The following is a 9,013-nucleotide window of genomic DNA, read 5'->3' on the forward strand; positions in this document are numbered from 1 at the left end:
ACAATACAGATAGATTTGCTGTGATCCAGTTGAATGGCAAGAACAAGTTAGAGATGCTGAATAGCCTCCACCTGTACTATTTACCTTGGGCTAGATTCTCCGTTCTGAGAACTAAGTACTCCCCCTGGAGTTGAATCGCAGGAACTGCGTGTTCCCACTGGGAGAAACGACCAGGATAAATTCAGGTCAGGCAGATGGGCCAGCACATTGCCCACGTGCAGCCCAAGCCATTGTATTTCCTCACTGCCATCTGATTCGCTGGGCTCGGGATGCACATCAATAGCAGAACAAGCTGGAGCTGCTTGTAGGCACTGCACTCACCACAGTCTGTCATTCCAGCCAAGGAGATGGCTGCACAAAGACCTTTCCCAAGCTTCCGGAAGTTGGAGATTGACAGAAATCTGGATATTATTGAGGGAAGGATGCACATCCTCTTCCCCAGGGTGGGCCAGAGGCTCCATCTCCTGGGGTGAGGTGGCAGAGGGTGGCAGTGCTGCCAGCATCACCAGGAGGACAGGCAATGCTGAAAGGAGATGGACCATGTCCTTAGAGCAGCGCAGATGAGTCACCACCTCTGTGCCCTTGGCATCGCTCCCGTCCCTCACTCCTCACATCACCCCGCAATCACCTGGAGGCCAACAGCATCCCACCTGCCTGTACTTCCCTTACAATCCACCCTCCACGAATCCTCAACACTTGTTTTGTCCTCTTTAGCATGAGCCTTGCACACACATGCCACCAGCTACACACAACCCCATAAAACTCGCTCGTCTAGGTGCCACACACTGTTGGCATCACCTGCATCTCAAGGCAGCTGGAATACTAGACAGTGGTACGGGATCATAAAGACACGACTTTGTCAAATAATGAGGAGCAGCTGACATCATCTCACAGCGAGTTGGCATCCTCCAGGTGGTACTGCCAACCCAGGGCCAATACCCTCTGGTGATGCTGGGATGAGCTTGGGAAGGGTGGTGGTGGTGGGAAGGATTGGAATGCTGGGGGAAGGTGGAGTGAAGGGCTGAGGGAGGGGAAGGGGTGTGAAGCTCAGGGAAGGTGGATTCTGTGTGAGGTGGTGGGAGGGAGGGGTGAAATTGAACCGAGGGGGGATAGTTGGGACAGGGTGTTGGATCAACGGAGGCCTGGCCTCCTAGTTGGTAAATCAAGAGTTGGTAAGGTTGTCCCGTGTGCAGCAGGCCTGGATCACACCTTAGATGGCCTGCCGTGCCAGCTCAGGCTTCACACTCAGATCCTCCTGGACACCATCATCGTCCTCCTCGTCAGATGAGGCCTGTCATTCTTCCGTCTCCTCCAGCATATCGCCCCCTTGCTACCCCATGTTATGAAGTGTGTGGCAGGTCACCACAATGCTGAAAACCATCTGGGAGTTATATTGGAGAGGCTGATGAGAGTGGTCCACGTATTGGAGGCACATTTTGAGCTCAATGACGCTCCTGGTGCTGCATGGCCATCGTTATAATGATTCACTGCCTCGGTCTGGGGCTTCCGCACAGACGTCATTATCCATGAACTCAGCGGGTAATCCTCAGCCCCAAAGAGCCAACGCTTCACCCGAGGGAGTGCCTTGAAGGTGTAGGGAAGTGACGAAGGTGCCAGGATGTGAGTGTCGTGCACGTTGCCTGGCTACTGGATGCAGATGTGCATGATGTGCACCTGCTGTTCGCTCACCAACTACACATTTAGGGAGTGGAACCCCTTCCTATTGATGACGGGCACCCCATGTGAAACGGGTGCTCAGAGGGCGACATGGGTGCCATCGATGTGGTTCTGGACCTGGTTCAGTTTGAAGATGATGTAGTCTGGTACCCAGACGTATGGGGCATCCGTAACAGTCCAGACACACCTGCGCACAGACATTTGAGAGATCTCAGACAAGTCCCCGCTTCAAACCTGGAAATACCCAGAACTATAAAGGTTCAGGGTGACTGTCACCTTGACAGCCAGTGGGAGCAAATGTCCTCCTCCATATCCCACGGTGCAATGTGTGCCATCATCAGGGGCATGCGGCACACGGACTCCCTGGGATTTTCACAGTAACTTCATTGCAGTGTTCATGTAAGACTACTTGTGTCAATAATAATAAAGATTAAGGTGAGCCAGAGTTGGGATTGACACACATGATCCGGCAGCCTCTCGAAGGACAGGTGCCAACGGTCTGCACGTGGCCGAATGTGGTGCCTCCTTCGCACCACCTCCTCGACCTGTTGGATGGCTGGCACTTGAGCTTCACCGACTGCCCCTGTTCCTCTGGGCAGAATCTTCTTGTGCAGAGTCCTTCCTGCGCTGGGCCCTGTCCCTCCAGCCTCCCTGCATCCACAACAGAAACAGCGGACAAATAGCGAGAAAACACTGCTGGTTGTAATCTGTAATCCATGGCCTCTGAGATGTGAGGGGGGAGAGATAGAGAATGTCAGCAAGATGAGGATTCCCTTGACCATCCAAGTTTCGCATGTTACATGGTCACCCTGAGTTGTCATGCTGCACTACCCTTAACATCTCCCAGAGCCCTCCACGTGCACCCCCTCTCCCCAACCTCATTGCTATGATGTAGTCCACACTGCACTCCTGCCCCATTAGTGATTGGCACCCAGGCTGTGATGTGGGGAACCTCTAACCTCACCACTCATCCCTGCCAACAGGGGTACCGGTGGCTGCTGCAACCCATGTTTGTGATTTGGCCCCTCTCCTGTGCCTACTGTGGGTCTCTGTGAGTGAACCTTGCACAATCCCACCAGAGGTTGGCAGCTGGTTGTGTGATGCAGGTGTTTACATTGTGCAGCCATTCATCTCCATGCTAAGAGCCTGGTGTGTGGGCAGGTACAAAAGACGGGTTTGCTGGGGCCTTAGCTTCAGTGTTACGTGGAGCTTGGATTTAACACACAGATTGTGAAAGGGAGCTGATCGCGGGCGCTAGCTGGTGGCGGGGTGCGAAACAGTGGTTGGGGGGTGGGGTGGGGGGGGGGGGGGGTGATGGATGGGATCGGGGTGAGGTAGACAAGCTGGGCTTGGAGATATCTCGTGACCACAGGGGTGGGCTAGCGAACAGTGTCACTGGTGAGGTTTTACTCTGAAAGGGGCCATGTGTCAGGGAAGGTTCCAGCGGCTACGGCCCTTTGTTTGCAGTGAGCTCTGCTAATCCCCTGCTTCCTCTGCTGAGGGGCTGCGTTTCTGAGGAATGCCAACGCCTGGTGGGCCAGTCATTGAGCCTGGCCACTTCCATCCCATTGGTTATACTGCCAGGATATGAAGGTGCCCAGATGGGTTACCACATGACCAGGAGCACTCAGAGCATTAGCAGGACCCTGGAAGCAGTCAGGGGCCTGTCAGTTGCAGCTTGGGGGGTGTGTTTGAATCGATTTGTGCAGCAGTGAGGCTCTGTCAGAGCAGGGTACCCCAAGTCTACACACTTACCACCAAGTGGCTCCCACCAATCCCTGAGGTCCAGGCATGCACCCGGCAAACCCAAAAACTTGCCGAGGTTTTCTAGCCTCCTTGCTCCCCCTTAATGGCCGTGTCGCCTGGGTCCCAATCGGAAATACTTGCACCAATTCACTCCCGCGTGACTCCCGGCTGAGGGGGCCTATTTAAATCTGCCCAAATTGGTTTGATGCCACTGGTGTGGGGCTTGTAGCTCACTTCTGTAAAGCAATTGTGCTATCCACAATGCTACCGTGCTGCCTTAGTACCCCTGTCCTGTACACTAACTAAGAATCATCACCAAGCTTTATCTCATTCTCTATACCATTGCACAGTGACATTTTAAAACACACTTATTGGTCCAGACCATTCTCAAAGTAGTGAGTTGCCACGGTTTTAACCATTGGGAGTCTGTACTCATTCCCATATATGGGGGAAAGTGATTCACTTTGAATCTCTATATTATGGTCTGTCAACCCTGAATGCCTGTCTTCAGTACACATCATCGAGATTTAAATTTAATATTATGGTTGCCATTTTATGGCTGCAACAGTAGCTAATTTAGCAGGTGGGGGGCCTGATCCGCACCATAGTTCTGGCCACTTCAACATTAATCAGGGCAGGTACTGAAATGGGTTTTCAATGCCTATCTCAGTGCCCAAGAAAGCACAACAGCGCCTATACTTCCTCAGGACACTAAGGAAATTTGGCATGTCCACATTGACTCTTACCAACTTTTACAGATGCACCATACATCTTTTCTGGCTGCATCACAGCCTGGTATGGCAACTGCTTGGCCCAGGACTGCAAGAAACTTCAGAAAATCGTGAACACAGCCCAGTCCATCACACAAACCTGCCTCCCATCCATTGACTCTGTCTGCACCTCCCGCTGCCTCGGGAAAGTGGGAAGGACAAACAATCGAAGATCCCTCCTACCCGGGTTCTTCACTTTTCCAACCTCTTCCATTGGGCAGGAGATACAAAAATCTGAGAACATGCACTAACAGATTCAAAAACAGCAACTCCTGAATGACCCTCTTATGGACTGAACTGATATCTCCACACATCTTCTCTACTGAGTAGTACTACACTTCTGTATGCTTCACCCGATGCCTGTGTCTATATATTTACATTGTGTATTTATCGTGTGTCCTCCGTTTTTTTCATGTATGGAACGATCTGTCTGGTCTGTACGCAGAACAATACTTTTCACTGTACCTCCGTACACGTGATAGATAGATAGATAGAGAAATACAGCACAGAACAGGCCCTTCGGCCCACGATGTTGTGCTGAACTTTTGTCCTAGGTTAATCATAGAATTTTGGACACTAAGGGCAATTTATCATGGCCAATCCACCCAACCTGCACATCTTTGGACTGTGGGAGGAAACCGGAGTACCCAGAGGAAATCCACGCACACACGGGGAGGATGTGCAGACTCCACACAGACAGTGACCCAAGTCGAAATCGAACTTGGGACCCTGGAGCTGTGCAGCAATTGTGCTATCCACAATGCTACCGTGCTGCCCTTAAGAAGAAATTAATCTACACTCCATTATTTTACCCTAATCCATGTACCTATCCAATAGCCACTTGAAGGTCCCTAACGTTTCCGACTCAACTACTTCCACAGGCAGTGCATTCCATGCCCCCACTACTCTCTGGGTAAAGAACCTACCCCTGACATCCCCCCTATATCTTCCACCATTTACCTTGAATTTATGTCCCCTTGTAATGGTTTGTTCCACCCGGGGAAAAAGTCTCTGACTGTCTACTCTATCTATTCCCCTGATCATCTTATAAACCTCTATCAAGTCGCCCCTCATCCTTCTCCGTTCTAATGAGAAAAGGCCTAGCACCCTCAACCTTTCCTCGTAAGACCTACTCTCCATTCCAGGCAACATCCTGGCAAATCTCCTTTGCACCTTTTCCAAAGCTTCCACATCCTTCCTAAAATGAGGTGACCAGAACTGCACACAGTACTCCAAATGTGGCCTGACCAAGGTTTTGTACAGCTGCATCATCACCTCACGGCTCTTAAATTCAATCCCTCTGCTAATGAACGCTAGCACACCAAAGGCCTTCTTCACAGCTCTATCCACTTGAGTGGCAACTTTCAAAGATCTATGAACATAGACCCCAAGATCTCTCTGCTCCTCTACATTGCCAAGAACCCTACCGTTAACCCTGTATTCCGCATTCATATTTGTCCTTCCAAAATGGACAACTTCACACTTGTCAGGGTTAAACTCCATCTGCCACTTCTCAGCCCAGCTCTGCATCCTATCTATGTCTCTTTGAAGCCGACAACAGCCCTCCTCACTATCCACAACTCCACCAATCTTCGTATCATCTGTAAATTTACTGACCCACCCTTCAACTCCCTCATCCAAGTCGTTAATGAAAATCACAAACAGCAGAGGACCCAGAACTGATCCCTGCGGTACGCCACTGGTAACTGGGCTCCAGGCTGAATATTTGCCATCCACCACCACTCTCTGCCTTCTATCGGTTAGCCAGTTCGTTATCGAACTGGCCAAATTTCCCACTATCCCATGCCTCCTTACTTTCTGCATAAGCCCACCATGGGGAACCTTTTCAAATGCCTTACTAAAATCCATGTACACTACATCCACTGCTTTACCTTCATCCACATGCTTGGTCCCCTCCTCAAAGAAGTCAATAAGACTTGTAAGGCAAGACCTAACCCTCATAAATCCGTGCTGACTATCCCTAATGAAGCAGTGTCTCCAATTTCAAATCCAGATTGGTGAATTTGTTAATGCTGGTCGGAGCTCATGATGCACATGTCCAACTCACGAACTGTTCACGGCTCCATCTGAGGCTGCTCCAGAAAATGTCTAAAATTACCCAATTGGAAATAGCAGAAGATTATGTCTAATTGATGCCCCATTGATAATGGGAATTTCTCAACTAATTCAATTATCTTGCTACACAATCATTAATAAATATCAAAATCTCATCTGGGTCAGATAGGCAAACATTTCAACCACACATCCCTAATTATCATGAAGTCCTAACCGGTTGCTGTGTTGGCAGAATGATTCTCTGACAATCCATTTCACCTTACATGCTGATGTGCATGATACAAACCTGAAATGAAAATTGTCCTCAGTTACTTTCTATCAAGTGGATTGTTACGCAGTTCCAAAACTAAAGATTAATTTAAATTGTGCCATTCATGAGCTCAGGGAATCCCAACCAGCTTTCCAGCCAATAACGCACTTTTGAAGTGTGGTCACTGATGTAATATAGGAAATGCAGCATCCAGATCAAGCACAGCAAGCTCCCAAAGAGCACAGCCTATGGACTGTGATGCAGTCACTGATCAGTGTCTGGTTTTAATCTTGGCAGTGAGAAATGTACCCGGGAAACTCGTTCACCGTCAACATCCACCGAGAGCATCAAAACAGGCCGACTGCATTTTGGTGAATATCTTATCAGAGGAATGGCAATGCTGACCATTCCGATTTCACTCACTACCGCACTCCAACATTAACTAAGATTTCATGCTCAAAACCTTGAACTGGGTTTGGTTTGGTCATGAGAGTATTGTCAACTGTACCAACAGGTATAAGAACCACACTGAGTCAGTACCATCATGCTCACAGTTAACTTCCACAATAAAGGATATTCACTGAGTGGAAAGCAACATTTTAGCCACACAAATGCCAGACAAAGATCACTTCCAGCAAGAGAGAGTCGAACCACCCCTATTGCCGTAATAATGTACATATCCTGAGGGTTGGAGGGGAGGGTGTCAAAATTCACCAGAAATCATCTACACCAGGCACAGCTGTAGTTACTATAGTCAGAGGCTGTGAATTCTGCGGTGAGTAACTCACCCCCTGACTTCCAACAGATTGTCCACCATCTACAAGGCTCAAGTCAGGAGTGTGATGGAATACTCCCCACTGCCTGGGTGAGTGCAGCTCAAACAACATTCAAAAACATTGGGGTGAAATTCTCTGCAAGACGGTTGGTACAGATATCCCGGAGGGATATAGGGTTGGTACAGATATCCTGGAGGGATATAGGGTTGGTGCAGATATTCTGGAGGGATATAGGGTTGGTGCAGATATCCTGGAGGGATATAGGGTTGGTACAGATATCTCGGAGGGATATAGGGTTGGTACAGATATCCTGGAGGGATATAGGGTTGGTGCAGATATTCTGGAGGGATATAGGCTTGGGACAGATATCCTGGAGGGATATAGGGTTGGTGCAGATATTCTGGAGGGATATAGGCTTGGGACAGATATCCTGGAGGGATATAGGGTTGGTGCAGATATCCTGGAGGGATATAGGGTTGGTGCAGATATCCTGGAGGGATATAGGGTTGGTACAGATATCCCGGAGGGATATAGGGTTCGTGCAGATATCCTGGAGCATTAAAGGGTTGTGTCCTTGGTCGTGCACTCAGAGCCTGCGCGGACCAGCTGGCAGATGTGTTTGCGGACATCTTTAACCTCTCCCTACTCCGCTCCGAGGTCTCCACCTGCTTCAAGAAGACCACCATCATACCGGTGACAAAGAAGCACCAGGCTACGTGCCTCAATGACGACTTTCCAGTGGCCCTGACAATAATCGTAGTGAAGTGCTTCGAGAGGTTGTTCATGAAGCGAATCACCTCCATACTCCCAGAACGCCTTGATCCACTGCAATTCGCATACCGCCGTAACCAGTCCACAGCAGACGCCATCTCCCTGGCCTTACACTCATCCCTAGAGCATCTCAACAACAAGGGACTCCTACACCAGACTCCTATTTATTGACTACAGCTCCGACTTCAACACCATAATCCCAGCCAAGCTCATATCAAAGCTCCAAATCCTAGGACTTGGCTCCCCACTCTACAACTGGATCCTCGACTTTCTGACCCACAGACCACAATCAGTAAGAATGAACACCAACACCTCCTCCACAATACTGGGGCCCCGCAAGGCTGTGTACTCAGCACACTAAGATACTCCCTGTACACACACAACTGCGTGGCAAAATTTGGTTCCAACTCTCCCTTCTACACGTTTGCTGGCGACACGACCATAGTCGGCCGGATCTCGAATAACAATGAGTCAGAATACAGGAGGGAGATAGAGAACCCAGTAGAGTGGTGCAATGGCATCAATCTCTCCCTCAATGCCAGCAAAACTAAAGAGCTGGTCATTGACTTCAGGAAGCAAAGTACTGTACACACCTCTGTCAGCTTCAACGGGGCCGTGGTGGAGATGGTTAACAGTTTCAAATTCCAAGGGGTGCACATCACCAAAAATCTGTCCTGGTCCACCCACGTTGATGCTACCATCAAGAAAGCAGAACAGCGCCTATACTTCCTCAAGAAACTAAGGCTATTCGGCATGTCCACATTAACTCTTCCCAACTTTTACAGATGCACCATAGAAAGCATCTGGCTGCATCACAGCCTGGTATGGCAACTGCTCGGCCCAAGACCGCAAGAAACTTCAGGGACTTGTGAACACAGCCCAGTCCATCACACAAACCTGCCTCCCATCCATTGACTCCATCTACACCTCCTGCTGCCTGTTGAAAG

Source organism: Scyliorhinus canicula, chromosome 1 (genome assembly GCF_902713615.1).
Source record: "Scyliorhinus canicula chromosome 1, sScyCan1.1, whole genome shotgun sequence".
NCBI classification, from domain to species: domain Eukaryota; kingdom Metazoa; phylum Chordata; class Chondrichthyes; order Carcharhiniformes; family Scyliorhinidae; genus Scyliorhinus; species Scyliorhinus canicula.